At 54.4% G+C, this 19210-nt stretch overlaps 1 protein-coding gene across 4 annotated transcripts in view; it reads right to left on the bottom strand.

Moving 5' to 3' along the window:
• RIPOR1 (RHO family interacting cell polarization regulator 1) overlaps positions 1–19210 on the bottom strand; it is a 31127-nt gene that overhangs the window by 8641 nt on the left and 3276 nt on the right. For 2 of the 4 annotated variants that reach the window (XM_068527364.1, XM_068527366.1), the window contains exon 1: positions 7349–7431. The exons of 1 other annotated variant lie outside the window; for it this stretch is intronic. The gene's annotated coding sequence lies outside the window, so the exon portion shown is untranslated. Of the gene's footprint in view, positions 1–7348; positions 7463–19210 lie in introns of those variants that run through there. One more of the 4 variants, XM_068527365.1, reaches the window with a different exon arrangement.

Here is a 19210-nt window from a genome sequence, read left to right on the forward strand (position 1 = left end):
TGACTCGGTGTCGGACTCAGCGTGGCCTCGGCTACACCCCCACTTCCTGCAGAGGTGCAGGCTCCGCCTGCCGCGCGGGGCAGGAAGGGGGGTCGCACTGGGACCCTCCCCGGGCTGGGAAGGGGCAGGAAAGGGGAGGGGCGTGCGAAGAATGTGCGGAAGCGCCTGTTTACCCGGGGGTGGGGCGGGCTCCCCAGCCCTGCCCTGACCTCCTCCCCCCAAGTGGACCAGGAGCTCCCACGCCCACACCCCAAGAGGCCGCAGGAGGTCACGGGGCGGGGCGGGGTGCGTGCTTTGAGCCCAGCGGAGCTGCCTGGCAGGCCCGGCCTGTGCAGGTTGGGCTCCCCACACCGGCCCGCCCCGCGGAAGCTGCTCCCCTCCAGCCCCCACCCGCTCCGAGGCGCCCAGACGCCAGAGCCCTCCCGATGCCCAGAGCCGGGGGATTCCCAGGGTGGGGGGCAGTGCCGAGAAGTGCCCCGCCCCCTCCACTTTCCTGAGACTCCAACCGGGAAACTGAGTCACAGACAGCAGCCTTCGCCCGTGACCTTAGCAGGAAGAGATCCTCCGCAGACCCCCACACCGCTCCGGCGAAACACGCGCCCCAGGCCCCCAGAACGCGGCCCGCAGCCCCCTGGGACCAGCCCCGGAGCCTCCGCAGCCCCGGACCAGGTCCTACCTCTCTTCTTGGAGTTCATGGTAGGTCCGGGACAGCCCTCCAAGCCCCGCGCTTGCTCCCCGTGTCCCCGCCGGCCCAGGGCCACTCGGTGCCGGCCGGGCTGAGCTCCGCGCTCGCTCCCAGCGACTCTGGCTCCTGCTTCAGCTCCTCCCGGCGCCGCCCCCCGCCCAGTTCCTGCCGCCTGACTCAGCCCGCCGGGATGGGGCGGGACCGGCCGGACCACGGGGGCACCGGGCCCTTGGCCCCCCTCCCAGCCTCTGGGAGGGGTGACTGGAGGTTCCCCTCAGGCAGGGGACTTAACGGGGGTCTTCTCGGCTGGGTCAGGAGTGTGGGTAAAGGGAGTCGAGGGCAGCGGTGAATATGGAGGGATAAACAGAGTGAGGACACCGGGTGGGGCTGAATTGGGTGCAGTTAGCACAGGGGCCTCATGGAGTGGCTGTTGAGGGGTGCTGAGGGAGAGCTGGACACAGAGGGCTTAGAGTTGGGGTTCTGAGTGTGTGAAGGCTAGAGAGCAGGGGCTGAGAGAGTGGAAGGAAGGGCTGGGGGTGCTGAGTGGAGGGACTGTGCCAAAGGACGGCAGAGAAGCACTGAGCATGAGGGGGTTTGGAGGCTGAGAAGGAGCTAAAAGTGGGGGACTGGATCAACCCCATATTATGTGTTGCCGCCGAGAGAAGGAAGAGAAGCAGCTGGGTGCAGAGAGTCCCATAGCACCATGCACCACCCCCATCCCTCCACCCTCAGAGGGGATGCTCAGTCTGGACACCCTCTCTACCCCCAGGCCACAGGGTAGAGGATCCGGTCCCATTGCCCAATCAGGCCCTTCTCTCTGGCAGAAGCTGCATCCTAGGGCAGAGGCCCCATCCTTCTGGCCCCCACCTCACATGGACTGAATCCCCTTGGTGTTGGCCCTTTCCTGCCCCCAGTATCTCTTCATTGACTATCCCTATCCAACTCTAGCCTGGATAAAGGCCACCATAGCCACCATGCTCAATTCTGCTGCACTGGGCTTACTTTTTCCCCAAGAGGCTGGGGTGGGCCCAGGGGTCTGCATTTCCAACCAGCCCACCACCCCCTTACAGATTCAGATGCAAGATGTCCAAGGATCCTAGTTTGAGAAATGCTATCTCCCCCTCCCTCCTTGAAGACTGAGTGCTGTGCACCCTATGCTGGCAGCTATGCATTCCCATGGATTGCCCACCCAACACTGGCCTCTCTGCTCCCTGCAGCCACCCTCCATGAGAACAGCCCAGTCTCATCACCTGGCTCTGGAATGCCCCTTTCCTAAGTCAGAACCACATCTCCATCACCCCCACCTCACCTGCCTTCTACCTGTGACCTCTTGAGCCCTCAGCTCATTTATTCAACTATTTACTAAGTGACAACCCTATGCAAGTCTCTGGAGATAACAGCCGGAATTGCACAGACATCGCCCTGCACAGAGCTCACAATCCGCCTCTGCTTCCTTTCACTCTGCCAGTTCCCTCCTACCTTCTCTTCCCTACCTTCCTTGCACACCCTTCTCCCCAGCCTGGATCTGCAGCCACCACTCCAGCTTGCTCGCCTGCTACCAATATCCCCAGCACCCTGGGCTTCTCTCTTACCTGGCAGAAACCAACCCTGGGCAACCCAACCCCCTGCCTTCTCTGCACCTGTGCACAGGCTGGCAGGAGCTGCCAGAGGTCTTGGCACAGCAGCTGGGCTGGAAAAGAGCAAATCTCAGCCTCAGCCAGGCTTTTGTTTCCCATGCGGGAAATCCTCATGTGTGACCTTAGCCATCTCTCTCCCTTCCCATGGAAGATGAGTGTTGCAAACTTTCTCCACAAGCCTCAAACAAGCTCAAGTCACTCCCACAAAAAAGATGAAAACAACCCTGGAAACTATCCAAATGCCCATCAGTAGATAATGCAATGCTATACAACAAAAAGAATGAACAATATACAACCACATGCAACGATACGGATGAATCCTACAGACATAATGTTGAGTGAAAAACGCAAGACCACAAGAGAGGATATATGTTTGAATTCCTTGATATAAAGTTCAAAAACAGTTAAACTTAATCTATGGTGACAGAGTCAGAATAGTAGTGACTATTAATAGTAGTGACACTACCCCTGGGGAGTAGTGACTGGAAGGGAGCACAAGGGGGCTGACAGGGTACTGATTATGTTCTGTTTCCTAATCTGGGTTCTATTTCCTGATCCTATATGGGTGTGTTCCTTTGTGAAAATGTCTTGTGAGCTGTACACTTAGGACATGTACCCTTTCTGTGTGAATATTATATTTCAGTATAAAGTTAACTTTAAATAAATAACTACAAAAAGAAATGACCCCTCTGTGGACTCCCAGTCTCTTTCTAGCTACCCTACCCCTCACCCTATTTGGCTCTTTTAGAGCCAAGTTTCTTGAAGAGGTGTCTACCTCCATTTCCTCTCTAAACCCACCCACTCTTCTTCCTATCCTGGTCCAGCTTCTGTACCCAGTACTCCCCTGACTGGTCGGGACAAGGTCACCACTGACTTCCCCATTGCTGAATCCAGTGTCCAATGTTTGGTCCTTATCCTGCTTGATCTCAGCAAAGCTTTTCACTGTGTAGTTCTCTTCCTCTTCCTTGAGCCTTTCCTTGTCTTGGATTTCAAGAGGCAACATGCCTCTGGCTTTCCACCTATCTCTCTGGCTGCACATCTTATTTTCCCAGAGGATCTGTCTTTCTCCCCATCCCCGAATGGGCCTCATCCTCCCCACTCATGGGCTGGGTACATCTCCCACAGCTTAATGCCATCTAAATGTTGCCAGCTTCCATATCTTTTCCTTGCCCAAACCGTTCTTCTGAGCACCAGGCCTGTTTATCCAGCTGCCTGCTTGATACCTCCTGGAAGCTGAGTGACAATGTGGAGTGGGTTATTAGGGTTGTGCTAAGTTTGAAGTCCCCAAACTAAAGTCACCACTTTCCTCCTCAAACCTGACTCTCCCCAGTCTTAACCTCTCCACGACAGCCCCACCATCTATTTATCCAGTTGTTCAAGACAGAAACTAGGAATCATCGTGGGTCCCTCAGCCTCTGTTACCCCCACATCTACTCAGCCACCCACTCCTGCCATCTCTGGAATCTGCCCCCTCACCTCCACCCCCATAGCTAGAACTCAAGGCCAAGCCATCACCAATTCTCACCTAGAACCCTACAGCAGCTTCCTATTGGGTTCCCTGTCTCCGTGCTAACCCACAATGATCTATTCAATAACAGCATTGCCCCTCTGGAAATTCCAGTCACCTGACAATGCTAAAAACTGTCCTTTATCAAGTGCTTTCTATGCCAGGCACTGTGCTTAATTAACAAACATCATCTCATTTAATTCTGGCAACAAACCTATGGGGTGTGTCCTATTAGCCCCACTTCACAGATGAGAAACCTGAGGCTAACTGGCTGTGTGACTTTGGGCAAGACATTTCTTAACCTTTTGGGGCTGCAGATATCCATCTGTTAAACGAGGATAATGACAATAATAATAACAACTATCTCACAGGGCTGTTGGGAGGATGAAATGAGATACTTCCTCTACTGGGAGTGTTCAGGGAAGGGAGAATTGTATGTGGAGTACAGAAGTTGGGGCGGACACAGTACCTCACTGTAAACACACAACAAATGTTAACTGATGTTATTAACAATTATTAATCTGCCCAAGATTACACAGCTGTTAAGTGGTAGGGCCAGGATTCAAACCCCAGGACTCTAAATCTTTAACTTCCCTCTATTCTAACTCTTGTGAAACATCCATGGGCATTCCTCTACCCCAAGGATAAAGTCCAGACTCTCTAACATGACCCACAAGACCTTCAGGCTCTGTCCCTTCCCTCATATACCTTCCTCCTCCCCTCACAGTCCTCTGTTCCCCCCATGATCGTTCTGTTCCAGATACTGTGAATTCTCTCCATGCCTGTAAGGCTCTTCAGCATTTAAGCAGCAGCTCTCATTGTTTCTATATCCTCTTCCCACTACTCTCAGCCTGACCAGCTCCCTCTCTTTTTTCAAGTCTTACCCTACTACTTCTTCCTCCAAGAAGCCTGCCTTGGATTGGGTCCCCCTTTAAGGTGCCTCATAGTTTCCTCTCTCTGATCCCTGAGGCCACATAACTCAGTTGTCAGTTCTGCTTTAGGGTCTGTCTTCCAACCAGATTGTGAACTCTGGGGGCTGAGGCCTGTCTGCTTTGCTCACTGCTGTACCCTCTGCGCCCTGCACCAAAGCAATGAAGGAAGGCAGGAGCTGATTATGAGTTGGGGGCTGATTGAACTGGGTTGCCCAGATACAGGTAGATCCTGAGCTGCTGGAGGAGTAGATTTCAAGTCTCTATCTACCCCAACTCCTCTACCTCATAGACAATTTCCTTTTCCATTCCTTACTTTCTGATTGTATCAGCAGGTGGGGTTCTGCCCTCTGAGAATGGGGCAGGGTGGGGGTTCCCTGGGATTCTGGAACTGAGTAGGTGGGCTGGACTCAGAGTAGGCTGACTGTCCCATCAATTTTCTTTCTCTGGGCTTCTGCCACAGGGACCAGGATGTATAACTGTTGGTCCAGATGACCATCAGAATATCAATCTAAGTGACAATTCCAGGTGGTGAATAGGCAAGATCTCCCCTGCTGGGGGTGGGGGAAGGGGAAGAGCAGATCCCCTTGAGCAAAAGGAGAGGGGCCACCTCAAATGGGGTGGGGGAGAGGCTGGCTGATAAGAGCCAGGGGATTATCTGGACTTATGGCAGCCCTGAAGTCTGTTCTGGACATGGGAAAGAACCCAGGTCTCAAGGGTGATGGGGCCCGCAGCATAGCCAGCTCGGGGCAGCTAGGAATGGAACTCTGCCCGCTTGCGTGGCCCCAGATCCCGCGGCCTCTAATACCCTCTACACGCCAAAACTGGTGCACTTGTGTGGGTCAGAAGGTCCCGCCACCTGTGCTGCCCAGCTCAGTGGTATGCCAGGCCAGCCGCTTTCCCGGGAGTCTCCGGTCCAGCCCCGCCCCACAGCAGGGCCGCCCAGGATTGAGGTAAACAGACGCTAAAAATAACCCGGGCAAGGGGCGGCTTCAAGGAAGAATGGGGTCCCTCCTGAGCCTGCCCCCGTCTCCATGGCAACTGCCCCAAACCCGGCTGCTGACGTCATGCCGCAGCTGCGGGAGCAGGGAGGGAGGGGGGCGCGGTGCGGCCTGGGACCCCCCACCCCGGAACCGGGCGGAGGCGGCGGGGTGGCCTCACTTCCTGCCGGCCCCCTCCCTGGTCAGCTGGTCACATTCCCGGACGGCGGCGCACTGGAAGCCTTGTGGCCTCCCCCGGGCCGGGCCTGGCAGAGGCGCTAGTCCGAGCTGAAGCGAGGGGCCCGCAGTGACTCAGCCGCGTCCTCCCCGCCAGCTTTTCCACCGGGGGAGGACCCAGCCCAGCGCCCTGTGTGCTCCCCTCATCCCCCCCCATTTCCAGGTACCCCTCTGCAGCTGCTGCCCCACAGGACGCAGGACAGAGAGGTTTTTTTTGTTGGGTTGTTTTTGTTTGTTTATTGTTTTTGACAGGGAGGTTTTGTACCTCACTCTCCAGTTCTCATCTCTCTCCCCGCCCACCCATCCCCGCCGCTACCCCCCATGCCGGGGAAGCGGATAGTGCAGTGGCAAGAATTCAGATCTGGGTCTAATTCCCACCTCTCTCCAAACCAGCTGTGTGACCTTCAGAATATTACTTAACCTCTCTGGGCCAGTTTCTGCATTTGCCAGATCATCTGGTAACCCTCCTCAGAAGGCTGTGCCGGCACTGAGCGATGCAGGCCCAGGGCAAGCCCCATAGATGGCCCACCGTTATTGTTACACTGGACTGCACACAGTAGGTGCTCGGCCAGCCAGCCTGGACACATATTAGAAGCAACCCAGAACTGGCTGAGATGGGTCAGTCTTGGAAGCTGGACTGAGGCCTAATGGGGAGAGGAGAACAGAGGGTGCTGAAGCCAGGCTTACCCAGACCCCTAGCCCTGGTGAGCAGCCCCTTCCCCAAACCGGTTCTGCAGGCTGCCCAGGCCTGGCTGCTTGCAGAGTTTCCACACCAGCCTCTCATTTCCAGGTACAGGGTCTGTTCCCCCACGGCGCCGGGGCTATCCTCTCCGGCCTGGGCCGCGCCAGATTTGCACGAAGAGCCCAGCCCGAGGCCGGATCGGCCACCTCGGGTCGGGGCCCAAAGCGGCTTAGGCCAGCCGGTGGGGCCAGAGAGATTAGCTCATCTCGGAGGCGGGCCAGCACCCCTCGTCGCCCTCTCCCCATTCCCAGCTCAGTCTCTCCTACGGCGAGGGCAGTGGGGCTCCCGGTGAGCGTCCGTGCCAGGGCCCAGGCTGGCGCCAAGGGCCCACCCTCGGGCCTGGCCCACCCCAGAGCCCCGGGGCACAGGCCGCCTGGGCCTTGCCGCGGGAGGGAAGGAGGCAGCACCGGGTGCGGCAGGCCCAGAGGCGGCGGCTTTTGTGGGCGTCCTCCGCGCCCGAGAGGAGGGGAGGAACGACACCGCGAGGCCTGGGTCCCGGGGATGGGGCGATACGGGACAGGGCCTCAGCCGGGGCAGCAGATCCGGGACTCCCCAGGCGGGGGAGGCACCAGAACGGCCGCGCCCGACCCCCGCCCTGCCCGCGGCCCCCGGAAACGGTGGGGACACTCACATGGCTGCGCTGGGCTGCGCGGACTTCGCGCTCTCCGTGCACTGGTCGCTGCCCGGCTAGGTCGCGCCGCAGCTGCCGCGGTCGCCGCCGCTGCTGCCCGCCCCTCCCTCTGCTCCGCCGCCTGCAGCCCAGACGCCCCGCTCCTCCCCTGGCCAGCTGGGCCCCACCCCCTGCGCTCCCGCGGCTCCCGCACCCCTGGAGGCGCCCACGGCTCGCTCCGCCCTCTCGGCTAACGGGGCAGGCCGGTGGCTGGCGGCGTCCACCAGCTTGACGGGGCGGGGCGAGGCGGGACGGGACGGGACGGGACGGGACGGGGCGCGGGAGGGGAACCCTGGACGACACGCGGGCGGTGGGAGTTCTCAGCGCTCGGGATCCGGATACATATGCGGGAATAGGGCGACTTTCGGAGAACCATTAGCAAAGGCAGGAAGGAACCATTCTTTCCCATGCAGACCCCAAAACCGGGTGCACCGGAGAGCCTCGCCTGCCTGCTCCCTCCTTGAATTCCGTGGGCTCTAGAGACCTTTCAGGCCCCCATATGTGAAACAGGTCCTGGAGGCGCACTGCTGCGTTGAGTTGGTTGGAGGAAGGGATCAGGGCCAGTTTCAGAGAGGGGAACAGGAAGGCCTGAAGGCTACTCATCAGACACCTTCTGGGCCTGGACGCTGCCCCTGAGCCCTGCCCGTCCGCCGGCCTCAGTTTCCCTGCTGTGGGGGCAGGCTGTCCTTCCTGCCACCATCTGGCACCGGTAAGTCTGAGCTCTTAGCCAGGCCACGCAGTCACCACTCACTGGGTACTGGCATCTGCGGAGTCTCGGGCCTTTCTCTGGAAGCATGGGTGAGGACCCTGGCAAGGTCTGGGTACATGTTGTCCAAGGGGGCCAGAACCCAGTCCTTTCCAATAAGGGGGCTAGAATACTGGCTCTCCCCTGGAGTGGGTTACGGTGGAGCTGATAGCTGACCTCACACTGGGGTAAAAGGGCCAGCTCCACTCCCCCACCCCTCCCATCAATAAGACAACACCGGTCCTCTCCAACCCCACCCTTCAGGGTTCACTCTGTAGTCTGTCACCTTTAGAGGCAGCAAGGGGCACTGACATCCTCTCCCTCGCTAGCTCTTACAAGAGACACACCTCACCCTCTCCCAGTTCTCCCCCTCTCCAGCCCCTCCTCTTTGCCTTCCTTTGCAGCACCCCCTTTTCTGTAGTCAGTAGACCTGGGGATTGCTTCCAGAGACTGGGTTCTTCTTTCTGTTTCCCCCCACCCTAAAATATCATCCAGTCTCAGGACTTCATCCGTCCACTGCTGAACATCCTGAGCCTTCCCCTGTGCCCAGAGCCCTCTCCTGTTCCAGAGCCCCTGGATGACCCACCAGATCTCATGACCTTCCCCAGAGGGACTCTTCTTCCTTTGTTCTCATCTCTGCAAAGCACCACTGTCCACCTAGGCTCCCACCTGAGTGAGGCTGGGCCTCTCTGGAGCTCTCAAAACTGGCACCAATTGGCCCCTGACCACCTGGAAAATCATCTCCTCAGCAAGGCATCCTCTGACCACCTTCTCTGAAGACAGCCTCTCCTTGGTACTCTCTGTCCCCATGTCCTGTGGACTCATGCCTTCATGTCACCCATCACCACCAGGTAGCATGCGTGCCCATGTGTGCTCACGTGCCTAAGCCTGCCTCACTGTGAGTCTCTAAGCTCTGTGGGGGCAGGGGCCACAGATGTCCTCATCACCACTGTCCCTGGCTCATAGTAGGAATTCAAGAAATATTTATCGAATGAGAGATTGAATGAATGAGTAAATGCATGAACCCTGGACGTCCCCCTCTCTACCCCCACCTTAATTCAGCCTCCTAGTCCTGTAGATTCTACCTCCTTAACATGTTTCAGATTCGTTCCCTCCCTGCACCTCACCTCCCACTATTAGAACTCTGTTATTTATTAATTCACTCAACAAACACCCACTGACCATTCAGGGCTGGGCAGCATGCTGGCCCCTGGGGTGGCAGTGGCACAGAGTTGTCCCTGTGCCATTGCTTGAGACTCTGATGAGGCAGCGGTGATTGTGGGGACTCACCAGGGTACTGTCCGAGGAACTCTATCTTGGCCTGGAATTCTGGAATTCCACTTCCAGAAAATTCCCAATTCTAGTAGATAACGCCCTTGCTCATCAGAGTCAATCAGTCTCTCTGTCCAGTGTCTGGCCACATCTCTGCATTGTCACAGCTGGTAGCCGGGTCTGGGCCACCATCTTTTCTGGCCTCCCTGCTGCCTCCTTTGTACCCTACAGTTGTTGTCCATCCAACAGCTCGAGTGATCTTTTTGGGTTTTTTTGGCCACATCTTGTGGCCTGTGGGATCTTAGCTCTCCAACCAGGGATCAAACCTGGGCCCCCTGCAGTGGAAGCATGGAGTCCTAACCACTGGACCACCAGGGAATTCCCTCAAGTGATCTTTTAAATCATAAGTCAGGTCATATTGGTTCCCCAGTGCCCTCAGGATAAGTCCAGACTCTGTAGTGAGACCTCCAAGACCCAGGAGATCTGGCCTTAGATGACCTCACCTCCTCATCTCCCACCTGTCCTGCCAGCCCTTCCTGCTCTGTTTCCACTACACCAGCCTCCCTGCGGATCCCTGGACATGGTCCCTACTCTCTGGCCTCTGTCTCTTCTCCCAGCCTCCCTTCTGCCTGGGATGTTCCTCTCCCTTATCCACTTGGAAAACAGCTCAAATGTCACCTCCTCCAAGAAACCTGTGTCCTCTGGCTTCCCACTCACCCCTTCTGAGTACCCATCACTGCCTATTTTCCTTGTCTGTGACCACTCCTGGTTCCCCATCCTTTATCCATCAGGGCCAGGCATGGATGGGGCTGCAGTGAGCAGACGGGACACCTGAGGCTTCACCTGGCCCTCTCCCCCTGTTCAGGGGCCTTGAGGGAGTGACAGCCTCCGAGGATCACGGGGTGCTAGAGGCCTGCCAGGCCTCTCCACAGCAACCAGTGAGCCAGGGGAGGAAGGACACAGCTGACACCCATTTCACAGAGGCACCACCTGAGGCTCAGGGAAGGCAGGGCCTTTCCATGGTCAGAGGAAGGGGCAGCATCTGAGCTCCAATTCAGCTCACCGAATCCTAATTAGTTTGGCTCTGTCTGAGTTCCCTGAGTATACGCTCTGCTGGTGCTGGCTGGGAGCTAGGGCAGAGCACCGAATCATCACCATTTCTACCTTCGAGCAGTTCACATTCCTGAAGGGATGGGCTCTGGCCTGAGAAAAAAAATCCCTCTAATAGATGGCAGAGGGTGGTGAGAACCATAGTGAACTCCAGTTCCTCACATATGGTGCAGCTAGTTCCACTTTTGAAAGTAATGCAGTTTGAGTCCCAAAACGCAGAAAAACAGAAGCTTCCCTCGCCCCACCCCACAGCCCCCATGGCTACAGCTCTCTGGTGTGCAACGTCACCCCCCAGCTTCCTGTGATGGGACAGAATAAAGTCTGCCCCTTACTGCGCCTGTGCTCACATGCCTCAGATAGGATGTATACATTCATTCATTCATTTGCCAGATATTCAGCAAGCTTTCGTGGAGCCTGGTGTGTGCTCGGCCCTGGGGGTTCCAGAAGGGTGGACAGAGGTGAGGCCACCCAGTCCCTGTGCTTGGGGACTCACTGTCAATTAGGGCAGGTCATCCCTGAGTCTCTACACCTCTTATGTCACCAGTGTGAATGTGTGACTGTGACTGTGTCTGTGTGCACATTTATGTGTGTGAGAGAAGGTGTGTGCTGGTTAGGAAGGGCTTTGTAGGAATGGGGCAAGTTGTTGAGGCTCCCTAGGCAGGCAGGGGGTGGGTCTTTAGAGGAGCATCTGGGGCAGAGAGCACAGCAGAGTTCAAGGTACAGGAGGGAGGAGCAGCCTCCTTTGCTGGCGGGGAGCAGAAGCTTAATGTGGTGGGAGAATTGTGTTATGTGTTGGGGATGAGGTCAGCCATGAGAGGCTTTGGGGACTGGCTAAGGAGCATGGAGGGTGATGGGGAGCCGGGGCTTTAAGCTGGGGAATTCTGTGGCCATATCTGTGCTTTGCAAGGTCATTCAGGCAGTGCTTGGAGGGGGCAGGTAGAGGCAGCAAGGAGGCTGCTATCATTTCCCTGCCAAGGTCATGGTGGCCTGCGCCAGAGCTGAGACACTAGAGATGGAGACATTCAAGAGATGTTCAGGAGGCAAAATGGACGGCTGGGTGACCGATGGGATGTGAGGTCTAGAGAGGCAGGCATCCCAGATCATGCCAGAGTTTTGGGCCTGGGTGACGGGTGTTTTTCAGTGATGTGGGGAGGCCTGGAGGATCAGGTTAGGGGAAGGTGATATGGTCCATTTGAGCAGGTGACATCTGAGGGGTCTGGGGACTATCCATCCAGGAGCAGGTGTCCAGAAGGCAGGTGGACATGTGGGTAGAGGAAAGAGGGATCTAGGCTAGAGACAGCTTTTGGAGGCGATGATGGTCAACTGGCTCACCAAGAGATCACATGCGAGAGGGACCAGGGCACTATGCTCCGCTAGGGCACTTCAGTGGGTGGTGGGGGCAGATGCAGTCTTGAAGGGGGCTAAGTGTGGGTCTGTGGGTGTGCCTGGACCTGCCACCACCTCCGCCCGCCTCCAGTCCCAGCGGCCCCTACTGCCCAATGTGTGTGTCAAAGGGCAAGGGCCAGGGATGCTGCCCACGTTTAAGTCTTGGCTTTAGCACTCTCACCTTGCGGTTCCTGTAGCCACTTCTCTTTTCTGATGCTTTAACTACACTCATCCATTCACTCACTAAAATTGCACTTTTAAGAGGTACTCTGTCTCATTAATAATCAACACAATGCAAATGTAAACAAGAGACTTTTTTTTGACCTCTGAGATTGGCAGTGATGGACATGATGTGTAAGTGGATGTTTTGTAGAGAATGGGAAGTGGTTTGAGTATTTAAGAGTAGTTTTTTCAGTATATATCAGGATGTCAAGTGCAAACCCTCCTTTTCACCCTGAAGTTCCACTTCAAGAAATTTAGGGCTTCCCTGGTGGTGCAGTGGTTAAGAATCTGCCTGCCAATGCAGGGGACACGGGTTCGAGCCCTGGTCCGGGAAGATCCCACATGCCGTGGAGCAACTAAGCCCATGCGCCACAACTACTGAGCCTGTGCTCTAGGGCCCACGAGCCACAACTACTGAGCCCACGTGCCACAATTACTGAAGCCCGTGCACTTAGAGCCCGTGCTCTGCAACAAGAGAAGCCACGACAATGAGAAGTCCGTGCACTGCAATGAAGAGTAGCCCCTGCTCGCCGCAACTAGAGAAAGCCCGCGCACAGCAACGAAGACCCAACACAGCCAAAAATAAAAACAAATAAATTAATTTTTTTAAAAAAGATAAATAAATAAATAAAAAGAAAAAAAAGAAAAAGAAATTTATCCCAGGGACTTTCCTGGTGGCACAGTGGATAAACTCTTGTGCTCCCAATGCAGGGGGCCTGGGTTCGGTCCCTGGTCGGGGAACTAGATCCCACATGCATGCCACAGCTGAGGAGCCCGTGTGCCACAACTAAGACCCCATGCAGCCAAATAAATAAATAAATATTTTTTAAAAAAAGAAAGAAATTTCTCCCAAAGGAAGAGGTATCCAGGCAAAAAAAGATCTGTGTCTAAGGATATTGATTGCTGGCTTGTTCAACCAGAGATAAAGGGATGGCACAGTCCTGGTGACCATCAGTGTGAGACAGAGGGTGAAGGAGGTTCGTGTGTGCCCTGAGATAACCCCTAGCCACTGAAAATGGATGTGGGGCATGGATTGAGCATCTACTATGTGCCTGGCATCGTTCTGGATGCTGGGGACACAGAGGCAGATCAGATAGGCAAGGTCTCTGTTCTCAAGGAGTTCACACTCCAGCCCAAGGAAACAGACAATAATCAAGCTCACATATCCGTAAGATGACCTCAGAGAGAAGGAAAAGCTGTGGAGAAAACAAACCAGGGTGATGCGATTTGGAGTGATGGGGCTAAGGTGCTACTTTAGTCAGGGTGGACAGGGTAGGCCTCTTTGAGACAGTAACTTTGGAGCCAAGACCTGAATGACAAGAAGGAAACTGTCACAAAATGATACAGAGAAAGAGTACAGTCGACCCTCTGTATCCACGGGGGCTGACTGTACTACGTTATTTGATACAGGGACTTGAACGTCCACAGATTTTGGTATCCGTGAGGGGGTCCTGGAACCAATCCCCAGCAGGTACCGAGGGACCACTGTATTCCAGGCAGGGGGAACAGCTGGGGCAACAGCTTGGAGGTGGGAATGACCTTGCTGTATTTGAGTCACGTGGGCTAGGATAGAGGGAAAGAAGGTAACGTCTGAGAGGTGGTGGAGTCAGGTCAGGCAGAGTAGGGAGTGAGGGTTTTATATCTCTGAATAGGGAAAGGTGCTCAACACAATAGACACAGAGGACTGGGGGAAAGCACCAGAACAGCCACCCATTCTCCTGTAGCAGGAGTCTCCTTGGGTCAAACCTGTATCCGCTGCCCTGGAGAGCTGTCAGGAGGCCTGTCCCAGCAGCGGCCATCATCTCTGGGCATAATTTCACGTGGCTTTCTTTTCTTCTTTGTATTTACTTATATAAAGAATGGTTTTTAATAAACGTATCATCGTTTTCAAATACATGGCCATTATGTATTCAGGCATTACCAGGCCCGCCCCTGCACCAGGTGGGTTTAAGCTTCTAGTCTGGAGTCACCAGGCTCGACAGGTGACTTCCCTGGGGACTCTCCCCCAGGTAGGGCTATCTCTGCCATTGTCCTCGCTGATCCAGCTTTGGCCTCTAGGGGGACCTGTGAGGAGGGCCTTGCTGGGGTGCGGTGACTGTGTCTCTCTGGCTGGGCCAGGCGTTCTTCCTTCCTTCCTGAGACTCCCTTCTCCTAAGGAACAAGTGGGAGGGACATCCGTGCCTCTCCCAGATCCTGGGATGAGTTGCTTGCCTGGGACTCTTTCAGGCCAGGCCCTCTGGCAAAGGCTACAGTGTGTGGTGTGTAGTTTATTTCTGAGTTCCTACCGCTACGAGAACTGTTCTGACAGAGATGTGGAGGGTGTCGAGGTGGGGAAGGGCCTAGTCACTGGGCATCTGGCAATACCCTCCACACATGGGATAATGACCTGGAGGCTAACGATCTTCAAACTGACCCCTGCCCCAGCCAAGCCCAAGACATAGTCTTGGTCTTTGGCGCCACCACGTGGGAAGTCTCCACACTGCAGTAACAGGCTTCACAAAATACCTCCAAACTCCAGGAGGTGCCCACTTACCCCAAGCCACATTTTCGTGAATGGATAGTCACTGGACTGTGCAGTGCACAACCTCTTCAGCCCCTATGCAGCGGTCCTGCTCACACTCAGACCTGGTTGCATATCATGGTCACAGGGAAGGCCACCACCACCATTAAAACCTCCTCCAGACTTGAGCCTTTTTGTAAAAGTTCCCTGACCCTCCACTTTTCAGTCCTCTCTGCCTTTGACCTGATCCACGTGTGTTGAACACAGATGATCTTCCCCCTCTTCTGAAACTCCCTCTTGCTTCTGTGACTGCTCCTCTTGGATTTCTAGCTGCTTCTCTGGCTGTATCTCTTCATGCCCCTCTGTGGGCTCCTCAGGGTGCTGGATCCCCTTCCCTCATCTTGATTCTTTTCTCCAGGCCATCCTGACAGCTTCCAGGGCCTTGTTTCTGTTCCCACAGTGATGCCTTGAGTCTTCGCTCCCCATCTCTTGTGCCATTTCCCCACTTAAGGTGACCCTTGGGCATCCCAAACTCACTGTATAAAGTCGACCCTGTCTCTTCTTCTCAGAACTGCTCTCCCTCCCAGGTTCTCAGGTTAGTCTGGGTGGCCTTTCCCCTGACACCTCTTTGGCTATCAAGTTGCCCCATCCTCTCTGCCCCTTGGCCAGGGCACCATCTGCACCTCCTTTCTGGCCTCTTAGTGTTCTTGGTTTCACCCGACCTGGTCCATTCTCTACAGAGCCGCTTGATGGCTTCTGCATATTGAACCCTGTCCCTTCTCACTTCCCCGCTGGCCCTTCATCTCTGGCCAGTTCCTCCCCATGAGGTCCTAGCTCAGCCAGACTGAACTTCTTTGTTCCGTGAATACATCCTGCTTTCCCACGCCTCTATATCTTTGCACAGGATGTTCTGTGCATCTTTTTTCTGTTTCCTTCAACCTGGTAACTCCTGCCCACCCTTTAGGTCTCAGCTCAGACACCACTTCCTCTGGATACCTCTCTGGACCCCAGGCCAGGTCAGCAACCTCTTCACTCTCACAATGCCCTGTGCTTCTCACATCACAGCCCTTGTCTGCCTCCCCTCCCTAAAGGGCCACCTGCTCCTCTCCAGGGATCCCACACCAAGACTAGTTCTAGGTCGAGTCACCTGACCCTGTGCCTGGTTCTCAGATTCAGAGGTCCTAGATCTCAAAAGTCATCAAGTTGCAGAGAGAGCAAGGCCATGCCTGAGGCCAGTGAACCGGCAGCCAGGCTGGGATGGGAACCAAGACTCTTACCTTCCCTCCCAGGGCTCCCCTGCTCCCCCAGATGCCATTGTGAGTTGAGTAAGGCTCCTTGAGGGCCTGAAGGACTTTGACCAGCAGAGAGGTGGCAGGCCTCTGGCCTGGGGGGAAGGCAGCCATCAGCCCGGGCTCTTGGGAGCCCAGAGAGCTGGCGGAGGCTGTCCCAGAAAGCAGACTGGTGACTCCAGGCCAGCACATCTGATGAAAGTGTTTAATGAGACTCCTTTCTCCCACAGAGCTGTGCAGCGGGAGTGTGGCCTAGAAGTCATGCAGGGAGGACTTGGATTCCTGAAGGGGGTGGTGGCAGCTGTTAGGGCCCCTGGGTTAATTATCTCCAGCATCACACAGAAGAGAATGTGCTGAGGAGAGACCTCCCCCACCTGGCCTCGGCTTCTCAGGGCAAGGATCTCTCCAGGACTCATCCTGCTCCCCACCAGGCTGGAGTCTGAACATCAGCTTGGTGTTCCCTCAGGCCTCAGCTCCCCCATCCCACTCCGGCCCCCAAGGGACTCCTGGCTCTTCCCTGAGACTTCTTTGTGGGGTCCCACCTCTGGGCCTGCTCTCTTGCTTTGCCCTCTGCCTGCTCCGTGGCAGGGCCCAGCTCACTTGCTCAAGGAGCTCAGTAAACACTGGTGAATTGAATTGCTCTGTAAATAAACAGAAAGTGCCAAATAGACTGCCTGGCACTTAGGAGATGCACCTCCCTAAATTTGCTAAGCAAACAAATAACCCAAAATGAGAGAAGTGAAAGGATTCATCCAGTCTTCTCTTGTGCTTCTGTCCCCCAAACTGCTCACCATTCATTTCTTCCAAGAAGCCCTGCTCTCTCTGATCCAGGCCTCTGCCTGAAATTTAGCCTGACCTTCGGTGTGTCTAGACAATCCTACCCTAGGTGTCAAGAAGCCTTCTAGGATTCCCACAGTGGCTCATACCCCTGAACCTTCCTCCTTGTCACTTGGCACAAGTATGATGACTTGCTCAACGGCTGTGAGTTCTGTAGGACCAGGGACCACGGTGCCTCATTGACTACTCTACGCCCAGTGCCCAGCACAGGAACTTGATGGATGCTCATAAATATCAACTGTTGGATTAGGAATGACTGTAGGCCTTGGAACACTGGGGTATTTTCTCCCTCTCTGAAACTGCCTGGATAATTTGCAGAGCTGGTTCCATCAGTCATTCCAAATTTCCCAAATGCCCAGGCTCTCACTTGAGCCCTGTCTGGTCCCTTGCTATTTCTCTAGTCTTTCTCACTGTTGTTTTTCTCCTTGAGTTCCCACAAGAGCATAGAGACTTGACAGTTTCACACTAAAGCTGAAAACCTTCCCCAAGCTTCCTCCTTGCTTGTTTCCTGGAATCTACTTTCCAATCTCTCTTGGCTTATAAAGCCAGTGACGCATTTACTGAGCCAGGATTCTCCACAGGGATTTCTTTCTTGCAGAAAATGTGAAAGGAGCGGGTGACACCGTCCTTCATCCCCATCCTCTCTTGGCCCTGGCTTTTTAAAATCTAAAACCCCAGATTTGTTGTATCACGAGAGGCGGTGGAATTGCTGGTTTTCCCCTTGACATAGGCAGCCCTCCTTAAACCAGGGCCCTTGTATCCCCAGGGCCTCACCTTAAGGCGTTTTCAGAGCTTTCAGAGTTTTCAGATCCCCAACCTCCAGACTCCACAACGGCAGAGAATCACCTTTGTTTCCTTGCTAAGCTTCCACATAATCACAACCTCTGGCTCTCCCTGGAAATCTAGAACACTATAGGAATGTATCTAATGCCCTTTCAAGATGCCAAGCCTTCTCATCCTTCATAGGCACTAGAAATCACACACATGCATAATTTCTAATTTGTGATAAAAATTTTCGAGTGAAAATGATAGGGTTTGCAGCTTGCACATCAGCTGTCCCTGGCAGGAGTTTTCACATTGAACTGGTGGGGAATTGTACAGACATCACCCACACTCACCCAGATGACCTGGGTGAGTGTGGGTGCCAGTCCATGTGACTTCTGAGAGAATCTGTGGCAGCTGGGAGGGGTGTGGGGTGGGATTTTAGGGACCGCTGATGCAACTGGTTGGATGGGGGTTGAATGATGGTGTCCAAAAATCTTAGTGGGTGTTTGAAAGGCTAGGTATGTATTTGTGTTAAATTCCTGAGGGTTATCAAAGGCACTGCTTGAATAAAAAATGCTTTGCATTTTTTCATTGTTTTCCTTTCAGTGCAACAAAACAGAAGGATGGCTTGTGGACAGTGAATTAACCAGGGTTAAACAAAGTTTGAAAAACGATGCTGGAGGAGTCCAATAACTCTTACCATCCTCACAGTCATCATCAATAACATAGAGTAACAATACTCATCATTTTTGAGGACCTAATAAGTACCATATGGCTGTATGCACACACACACACACACACACACACACACTTGGGTATCATGGCACATACTAGTCAAGGTAGTCTTATCTACTGTGGGTCCCCTATTCTGCTATTCTACACTGGTCTTGGAACCTTTTACCCAGGACATAGTTTATGGGATTCAGTGCAAAATAAAAATGTAGAGCACCTTGTTCAGAATGATTATGAATTTCAAGGTGGTGACAGCAGGGCATTAAACAAGTGTGGGACCCTTTCGAGCAGGTTGCCCTGTGTGACTAAACAGCTCTCAGGCCTGTGAAGCAGGTCCTGCTTTCACCTCTGTCTAGGTGCACTGCTCAAACTTTTCTCCACTGGGAAGATTTCCCCCCACAGCTGGGGGTGCAATGCAAGAGCAGTTCATTTTCAGTTTGTTTCTTTCACACCAAAACAACACGTCCTTGAACCAAGCTTGGGCTTTCTCCCTCTATTAGCCGTTTGCTGGGTATCCCACCTGATGCGTGGGTGTGAGATGAGCGAGAGGCATCAGTGCAACAGTGTTAGGAGACATTGGTGTTTGAGCCACCTGTTGATAGAGATTACTTATACTATTTGGATCTGCCTAAGCTTGATCTGGGATATACAACATCTAATTAATGATGGACTCGCTGCTTGGCCTGGCCAACCTAATGATTTTGTGCGTTGGCCAGCACCCAGTTCATGACGAGCAGGTCTAGCCACATGGTCACATGATGACCCACAGTCATGAACTCAGTCAATAACCAAGGTCAGCAATTTCTCTTCTAATGTTGTAGAAGAGATTCCCTGTGACTCTCCTGTTGGGGCTTGCCCAAGGCTCCCCACAGCATCTTTCTCTGTGATGGAATCTACCTGATTGTTTGACATAAGCGGCAGGACTGCTCATACTGTAGCCTGGACCTGCTGCAGAGTCCACTCTT

Source organism: Eschrichtius robustus, chromosome 19 (genome assembly GCF_028021215.1).
Source record: "Eschrichtius robustus isolate mEscRob2 chromosome 19, mEscRob2.pri, whole genome shotgun sequence".
Lineage (NCBI taxonomy): Eukaryota > Metazoa > Chordata > Mammalia > Artiodactyla > Eschrichtiidae > Eschrichtius > Eschrichtius robustus.